Raw genomic sequence first — 9,682 nt, 5'->3', positions numbered from 1 at the left:
GATGGGTAGGGGTCAGACAGACCTCATCTGGGTTTGGGGTTTTCTCCTGGGATCCAGGCAGGCAAGAGTCACTGAGCAAATTTGACTGTGCTAAGTGAGAAACGAGGCTTTCTGGATCATCCACAAGAATTTTCATCATGGAAAGAGTCTTCTTCTAGCTATGGTTCAAAAAAAAAATTGTTAAAAATGTAAAGGCAGAAAAAGACATGAGTGCATTTGCATTGCCAGTGGTTGTTCTGGCTTGTGTTGTACAGAGAAGGAATGAAAGTCCAGATTTTGTGTTGGCTGTGAGGGGCTCTGTGCACAGAGAGCATCCAGCCTGGCATTCCAGGCAGGGGTGGGTGAAGGCTGATGGAACAGGTTGGGCGTCCAAAACCACACACAAAGGTCTGACATGGGGGAAATCTGACTCAGGACAATAATTTTGCCTGTTCCTGGCATAAAGTCTCAAGTGCACCTTTTACCTCTCAAGATGTAGAAACATTGACAATAATTTGTAGGTAAGTTTATCTGCAGGCCCAGATGGTCAGACAGCAAAGAGGTTTAAATATACAGCCTCAGCCACGGCTGCAGCCCTCTTTCCTGCTTCCAGTCTATTTCTACATCATGGCTCTCTTCCAGAAAGAAAAACATGTCCTTCACTGAGATGCACGAGGCTGTCTAACAACCTGCTTCCATCAGTTTTTCTTCAATCTGTCTGCATCTCCCATCTCTTGGGGAGTGGGTTTACCTGAGAGCTGGGTGTGAGCTCTGGGCTCTTTTCCTGCAGAGATTATCCCACACTGTGCTAGAGGAAACACAGAGGGGATGTGTGTGCTCAGCAGAGAATGCCAGGAGCAAGCCCAGATCCTTCAGGAACAGCCCAGCACTGGGCAAAAGGACAGAGAGGTGTCCCACAGGCCCTGGTAACTTGGAGCCCTGAAGAGCTGGGGGTGAGAAACACAAGAGTTTTACTTTGCTGCTGGGACTCTGTGCAAGGCTGCAGCAGAAGCCTTGAGACACGTAGCAGCTATTTTTACAGGGCTTGATTCAAAGTTGTTAAAGCTGAGAGGAGTCTCCCCACTGCTTTTAATAGAGTTTGATACGAATTTAAAATAAAAAAAAAACCCACTCGTGATTAAAAATAACGAAATTGTGGATTTACAAATTATTAAAGCATTGGGAGCTGTGTTCTCCACCAGTTTCTCTGCAGACATTGATTGCAAAGGCCAAGCTCATGTAAAACTGTGACTAATAAACCAGCCATAAAATCAGTCCATGGCTCAGAGAACAATAATTTTCCTAAACTAAATCTCATTTCCCTGTATTTCCCTCGCCTCCTTTTTTTTTTCCAAAATTGCCAATTTTTACTCTTAATATTTTCCTTTTTCTTGGCAGTCAAACTCTGGAATCACTGCCCACCCTGTCTGCCAGCTTCAGTCAAGCCTTCAAATCCTAGTAGGCCAAGCTCCAAAAGGATGTGAAATTAACTTATAAATGGCAATTATTTAAAACCTAATCCTTCCCAAAAGAACTCTCAAGCAATTTTTTCCTCTCTGTGTTCGAGTTATTTCTGTCAGTGGCTTTGTTTGAGCCTTTGCAAACTGTTCCTGGTAACAACCTCAGCTGTTTCCACAGCAGAACAAGGATGGCAGGAGGGATCTCCCACCAACCTCCCAGGCAGCCTCAGCACCTCCTTTTTCTGTGGGTGTTTGCAGCTGCCTTTATGCCCAGCTGCTCATCAGGTGTCTCTCTTAGTGCCCTATGTCCCACTTATTTTTAGAGTTTAGAGTAAAACTGTGGTGGTTTTGGCCTTATTTTGACTTGCAGTGTACTTTGACACTGCCATTTCTCAGGGGGTTGAGGCTGCTACACATCCTGGAGGGGTGGTTGGAGATTCAGATTTCCCATTCCACAGCTTTTGAGGGTGATCATTTCTTGCCACGCTTTGCACACACACACACACACACACACAGAGTCACACACACACAGAGTCACACACACACAGAGTCACACACACAGAGTCACACACACACATCCCCTTCCCTGCCAGCTCCCAGTTTCCCTTTTGGCATTTTGGAGAACCTGGAGCCCCCACTCAGCAGCTCCAGTCCACAGGAGCAGCCAGTCAAGCACATTTCATGCATCTTTCCAGCAAGCTCAGCCAACATCAGTTGTTTGCAGGTGCTTTTTATTTGCTTTCTGGTTTGCTGAGACTTTAGGATGCACTTGGGTCCCATTTGCCAATTACTCTCTACAGCCAGGTGCTCTAGATGCTTTATTGCTAATTCTTCCTCAGCTTCTCCCATCATCCCATGAATCTGGAAGGAAGAGCTTTAACAAAAATATCGAGTGTCATGAGATGTTATGAAATCACAAGAACCAGCTCTGTGGTGCTCTGAACTGGCTCACCAAGACACATTAATTTGATTAATAGGTGAGTCTGTCTGCTACTGTACCCTCTGTTCCCCTAATTCAGTGCTGAAAGGTGCTTGGTAGCCATCCTGAAGCTACAAAAACACAAACAGGAATTTCAGGGGAAGGGAAATGAAATGAAACAGCTGCTCCAGGCTGGGGGGCTGGGAGGGGCATGCACTGTTTTTACCTGCTGGATTACAGGATATGGGCAGACTCAGCTGCTCTCCTCCACAGGGGGATGGTCTCAGCCACAGTGGGGGCAGTGGGGTTTTAGGGTGACCTAACAACTGATAAGAGACCCCAAGGAAGGGTGAGGATGATCCAAAAGTCCAGAAAAGGTGAAGAGGAAAGAAAAGACAGGTAGAAAACTAGGGAGGGACACCTGAGAAAGATCTTCAAACAGTTTTGTCACAGTCATGGCTTTACTTGCATCATTCTACATTTCTGCTCTTCCACAAAACCCCACAATATCCATTCCTTGCAACATCCAGCATAAATGACAATAGTTAGTCTAGAACAGACTTTTCAGGTGTTTGAAGAGCAAGAATACACCAGCCTGTTCCCTGGGGACTTGCAGGTTTGAAAGAAGCAGCTTGTCAGGTTTTCAGGGCTCTAGTACTACTCAGCAAGGATGCAGAGAGCTCCAGCCCTCGCCTTACACAGCTCATTTGCTACATTGCATGCAAAGATAGCTCTTTAGACTTAACACCCACAGAAATGTCATGCAAGGTTCAGCATTTTAAGTGTTTGAAAAGGACCTTGTCAGTCACAAGGGAGGTTTTTTTTTCCCCCTTTCAAAGTTTAAGCATTCATTTGGATAAGGGCTTGTCAGATTCACTCCTCTAGTGATGCCTGAAAATAGTGGGTTTTCTTGCTTTGAAAAAAAAAATCAAGACACTTGGAATAATTCAGGGACTGAAACCTCCCTCTGTTCACATTCTTGGTGCAGAAAAAGTAAGAGAGAAAATCACCTCTGGGTGTTCATTCTGCTCTGGCTGGAACAGCTGTAAACATTTACTCTTTTTTCTTCCCCTCAACACCTAAAGATGAAGATGGAGAAAATAGAAGTGCCTCTCTGTGTTTGCACTATTTCTACAGAGCAGAACAAAGCAGGGGTTTGTGTACAGCTCAGGCACTGCTCAGGACAAGAGGAGGAAAGTGCTGGCACAATGATGCTGCTGGGGGCCAGTGCTGGGATTAAACACCTCTGCACCCATTCAGGGCACTTGTCACCATTTCAGACACCCCTGAAAGGAGTCCCTGCACCAGTGCTGGTGTTTCAAAATGGAAATCCCTTCAGCAGGTAGAGAAGGGATGGGAACAATTGTCCAGAATTCAGGAAATCAGTTACTTGCTCCTTCCTGTTTGCACTCAGCACTGCTTGCTCTGCCTGTCCCTTTCCACCAGGCAGAGGCCCCCATGGGCTGCCTTGGTTACAGGAGGGATGCACAGGATCAAACCTCCCAGGTGTCAGAGGTGCTGAGGGCTTTCCATCAAATGGCTGCATTGGCTGGGGACAAATATTGGCAGGAGTTTGTGTCTACAAGGTGGGAAGGAAGAAACCAAACCTGCAGGGAGTGGATTTGTTGCATTCTGTGAGTAAAACGACCAGAAAAACCTAAAACAACAGTGGCTGGCTTGTTCTGTCAAAGTGCTCAGGGAAAGGCTCCCCAAAGTCAGCAGTTTGACTTTTATTCCACCTGGAGTTCTGGGGTTACCAAGAAGTTCTGGCTGAACTTTATGGTCGCACGTCCCCAGGCAGGAGCCAAGCGGAGCTGTCTAAAAATACAGCTTCTGCATGACTGCAGGATGGCATGTGCAGCAAGATAAAATTACTGGGGAAGCAGGGCAGGAAAAAGGAGCTTCTGAATGGAGGACAGGAGAACAAATATGACCTTGAGGTGCCACCAGAAAATGTGTATATTTATCAAAAACAAAAAGTCAAACACCTCAGCGCTGGCAGATCAAAGAGGAAGTATAAAAGGTCAAGAGGCATGGGGAAAACAGGACTTTTCTAAATAGATCAGAGCCTTCAAAAGACTGTCATTCCCAGAGGTGTCCATGTTCATGGGATTTCATGAGAGGAATTGTTCATAAATTCGAGAGAAACACAGACCAAGATAAAGAACAGAGGACTCTCAGTACTACAGAGGCAAAAATTAGGAATTATTGGAAAAGCTGTGACCACAGGTTCCCTCTTTTCCCTGCTGCAGACCCAGATCCATGAGCACACTCTGAGACACTGGGCAGCTTCTTCTGGGGCAGGTGGGAGCAAAGGCCCTCAGGTGCAGTCCCCCAAATCCTCTCCTGCTGCTGGACAAGGATGGAGGGATGGCTCCCTGGCAGAGGAGTGAACTCACTCGGAGGGAAACTTTTGGAGGCTGGATTTGCAGGTTGCAGGAACAGCTGTGAGCTGCTTCATCTCTTTTTTAAGCCATATATGGAGCCCAGTGGGAAAGTGGGGTCTGCTGTGATCTCTGCCCAAGATTTTCTTGAAGAGCCCTGCAAGAGTGGGATCTCTTTAAAGACACCACATTAGAAGTTCACAGTAAATGTGTACTGACAATAAATAAAAAATACACACACACCCCCCAGGTGGCTAAACAGCAGCACAAGGGAGCAATTCTAACCAAACAGACACCCTTCAAAAGGGAGGAATCAGATGCAGAAATTAGGCAAATTAGATGCAAGGCTACAGTAAGGCAGCCCCAGAAGAGAAATCCAAGGAGTGACTTGCTAACAGTGTGGAGGCTGACAATGAACCCTTTCTCAAACACATCAGAGGCAGAGAGTCTGCCAGGAGAGCTGCTGAGGCCAGCAGGAAATCTCAGTGCGAGGCAGCCCAAGGAATGAAGAAATCAGGATTTTGCAATGGCAGACGGTGTTTCAAAGAAGAAATAGGAGTAAGAGCTTGAGTGACTCTGTTAAAAGTAAAATCAGGTAAACCCCAGCCCAGCCTCCCCTCTGAGAGGGCAAGGAGCACATGAGGGAGGGTGCACTAAGACTTGGATGCTGTTTTGCACTAAAGATGGTGAAAAATGGGTAGAAATAGCACCCAGTGGGTGCAAGTGAGGAGCCCTGCTCAGGGTGTGTGTGATTCCATCCAGGGCAGATGCTCCTCATGGGGAGAAAACCAGGAGCAGAGCAGAGGCTCCAGGGAGCTCAGGCAGCCAGGAGAGCCTGGGAAGAGCTGGGGTTTCAGCACAGTGCAGAGGAAAACAGGATAACTGGAGGGGCACAGGCTGGGAGGGTTTTCCCTGGAGAGGTCAGCCTGGCAAGATGTCACGAGCCTGAGGAGAGGAATCCCCCATGTCAGGGATTGCAGGGAGTGCAAGGACACAGCAGGACAAGGATCCTTCTTTGTCTTGTTTCTTACACTCCTCCCCAAACACAACACCTGAGATTTGGCCCAGTGTGCCACCCCAAGGGAACTCCAAATGTCTCAGGAATGGCAGGAACAAGGACTGGGGCTCCTGGGGTGATGTCCCAGGTTGTGGTCAGGTCCCCACTTGTCATGACCAAGGAAACTTCTTTCTCAGTTAAAAAGAAGTCTTAAGTTTTGCAGTGTCTGTAAAATTAAAGATGTGAATAATTTTACAATATTTATGATAAAGCTATTGCAACATAGCTACAAATGACTCACTGTCTTCTCAAGGAAACACCCTAATTTTTCACTGATATCTCCTTTTGGGGAATAAAAACCCCAAACCAAACCCAACTTGAAGGAAATAACCTTATCCTGATCCAAAGAAACTGTCTTAACATCAGAGCTGTGAGTAGGAGGGAGGGAACACTGTGTAATGGCACATGGGAGCTTTGAGATCCCAGCTCTATTAAAGTGCTGGTTTGCCAGATTAGCCACTTTGCATGCCTGGAAATGTTCATTCAGAACAAACTTTCATCATAATCAAAAGCAAGTTATCGGGCAAAAATGCATCTGGTTTAATTTTCAAGGGCTGGTATCCTCGAGAGACTTTTTGTTTCAACATCTGAAACAGCTTTCAGTGGCTGCACATGGATTGATACAGGTTTCTCTCCTCTCACAGAGTCAGAATGGTCCAAGAGAGTTGTTCTGCTCTTTGTTTGCTTTTCAGGGTTTGGAAACCTTGGGCTCAGTGCATTTGCTTTCCTCACAGGTGAAACTGGGGGGAAAAGGCTCAGGAAACTGTCCCTCCTCCTGTCTTCTCGTGTCCTTCTTGGGTTTTTGGAGAAATTACCCATCATGACCAAGTTGTCTTGATGTCTTACCCAAAACAGCTCTCTCTGCTTTTCCTTCTAACCATCCTCACTCCCTTTCATTTACTCAAGTTGAGTCATTTCTCTCAGAGGACCAGAGAGATCCCAGCCTCCTTGCCAAGGGACAGCTCCTCGCTCCAGAAAAGGAGACAGAAATGTTTTCTGACCTGAAATGGGGGAGGATGGTGAGCAGCCAGTGGGGCTCTGCCCAGGGACAGGCAGCCAGGGGGGAGCACACCTTTCCCCAGCTGGGATGGTGCAGCTCCAGCCCTGTTTGCTCCCAGGGGATGTCCCCACTGCCAGGGGCAGGGTCACTGCCCTCCCTGGGGTTTGGCAGCAGAGGAGCTTTGCAGGGGCACCTCTTGGACAAGAGCAGCTTCAGCTGCTTGGGACAGGGAAGAAAAGCTCTTTCCTTGAAGTCACTGCAGCTGGAGAGGTGCCAGAGGAAAAACTTTCCCGTGGTGCTCCCAGAGAAGATGAAAGAAATCCCAAAGAGAAGAAACAGGGAAAGGTTGTTATCACCCAAACCAGCAGTGGGTCCTCCAATTCCAGCTTAATTAAGGGAGCATGGCAGGGCAGAGGACCCCAGGACAGGAGGTTTTCTGCACATCAGATGAGATGAGCTGTGCTCAGAGGAACCTGCCATCCCAACAGGTGTAACAAACACATTAAAGAAAGCAGAAACTGTGAATGAGTTTTCACTGGAAAAAAAAAAAAAAAAAAGAGTAAATGCAACTTTTTCTAGTTAATTTTCTATCAATTAGACCAGGTTTTTTTTTTCCTCTGCTGACCCAATAACCACTGGTCAATAACCTTGGGGGATAAAGGAGGGAGGCAGAGGAGGGAAAGACTTCCACACTTCCCTGTGGGGCAGGGAAGTGATGACCCAGAGCATTTTAGCATGGCAAGAAGCAAATGTGAAATAAAACAAGTAGAGAACCACAAAGTAATTCTAGTCAAACCAACATTTAAAACAGCATTTCAGTAATGGGGACTAAGGTGGAGGAGCATTGCAGGGACATTATGCCTTCAGTTTTTAAAACTTTAAAGACATTTAATGCTTTCTGAGACAGCCCAAAAAAAAAAAAAAATCACCTTGCAACGAGACAAATAAAAGCCTTTTTTAAAAGGAACTATTTTTCTTGTATCCCAGTGGATTTGCCATTATCAGTGACAGGCACAGGCCTACCTACAGTATTGAGCTAATTGCTTTATGATATCCTTTGGTCTGGAAGTTTCTCCTAATGCCAACCTATTCTTCAAACCCAAATTTTTCCTGCCCCTTGAGAATAAAATCCACTGAGAGAAGGTGAAGAGCATGGCTGAGGCACAAGGAGTGTGTCAGTGAATAGAAAGGCTGCACTAGGGATGTTTGCCAGTGACAGCATGGAGATAAATGTGAACAGAAAGGGAGATATTTTGAGAAGGAGGGATGAGCACAGCCACTGAAAAGCACCAAAATGAGCACACAAATAAGGCACAGGAGACATTCAAGAAGTGAAGAGATTTGCCAGAATAGAGAGAAAGAGGGCTTCTTCTCTGGCAGATCTCAAGCAAGATAGCTTGCCAAACAAACTGGAAGAGGAAGGAGGTGCAAAAAAAAAAAGACACAGAGCAATGAGCAGCACTTCCTCTCTGTGTGAGATTTTTTTTTCTGTGCATTCAAGTTTTTCAAAAGCAGTCACACCACCCAGTTTGTGGAAGATGAGAAGAAATGCACGTCCCTTCTCCTCAGACAGAGAAAAACCCACTTTTCAAACTCACATCCTCCACTGCTGCCCTGCACCCACCGTCCCTGCAGCGTGGGGGCAGAAACGCCAAATTTGGGTAATCACTGGCAGGCAGGAAAGGAAACACTGAAGCAAGGTGCTCCACCCTCTATCCTCCCTTCAGGTACCAAAATCCCCCAGCACAAACCTCCTCATTCCTTCCAAGACCCTTTCTCAGCAGAGCTCAGAGACGAGTGTGGGAAAACAGCTCCTCATTTTCCTGGCAGCGCTGCTCAGCCTGGCTGCTGATGAGCAGCAGGGGAAGAAGGTGCTGAGCTGGCCCAGCACCCTCCTTCAGGAGCCAGCACCCCTGCAGTGGCCACCCCTGTGACCCCCAGCCCCCCTGGGATGGACTGCTGGGGCACAGGAGGTGGTTGGAGGGCAGGGGACCGGCCTTCCCACGGGCACAGGGGCTGGGAATATTTCCGTGCTGGAGGCCAAATTGATTTTTCTAGCGCAGTTTCCACATTAATGCACAGCTCAGCAGAGTCCAGCATCACACCCAAAACATCTCATGGCCACAGCCCCAGGGAAGGAAGCCATGGGTCGTGCTGGCAGGGGCTGGGGTCCTACCCTGCAGGCGCCAGCAGGACGGGAGGTGGAGGAACACCAGGGAGAGCTGGAAAAGGCAGCTCCTGGCACACACAGGGCAATCAAATACCTATTCAAACACAGCAGCACTTCATTCATATGCTGTCTTATGTTCTCCCATCTCGTGGTTGTGTAAATAAGCCATAGAGAGCATTAGCCATGGCATTCTTCAGAACACAGCCCTAATTGCTAGAGGCTCCATCGAGCTCTGTAAACAGCATTTTGCACTGATTTTGAAAATTAGGAACTGAAGTTGCACTTATGATAATTGCCAAGTCATTTTGCTTGGTGCTGGAAAACTCATTCCACCTTTCCTTTTCACTTTGTAGCTGCTGAAGCAGCTTTTCAAAGGTATCATCACTCACTGACACACACATTATTTCTCTGTTAACAGAACTCAGGGGGGTTTACAAAGCACTCAGTCAAACAATTTTTTGCCTCCCCAGACTTTTGCCCTGCCAGAATTTGCTTCTCTGCTTCATTTGCTACCTTTAAAAAATTGTATTCTCATACCACTAAGACTCTTCTCACAAAAACTGGTATTTTTCCCCTGATCTTTTTTTCTTTTACAGGGGAAATGTCTGTATCTGTCTTAGAGACAACCCTGTAGAAGATCTGACTGAAAAACCTGGGTAAAAGCTGAAAGATTAAAAAAATCACAGAGTCATTAATGTTGGAAAAGCCCTTCA

Source organism: Serinus canaria, chromosome 1, assembly GCF_022539315.1.
Source record: "Serinus canaria isolate serCan28SL12 chromosome 1, serCan2020, whole genome shotgun sequence".
Taxonomy (NCBI): Eukaryota; Metazoa; Chordata; class Aves; order Passeriformes; family Fringillidae; genus Serinus; species Serinus canaria.
Note: the sequence above shows the minus strand (reverse complement) of the source record.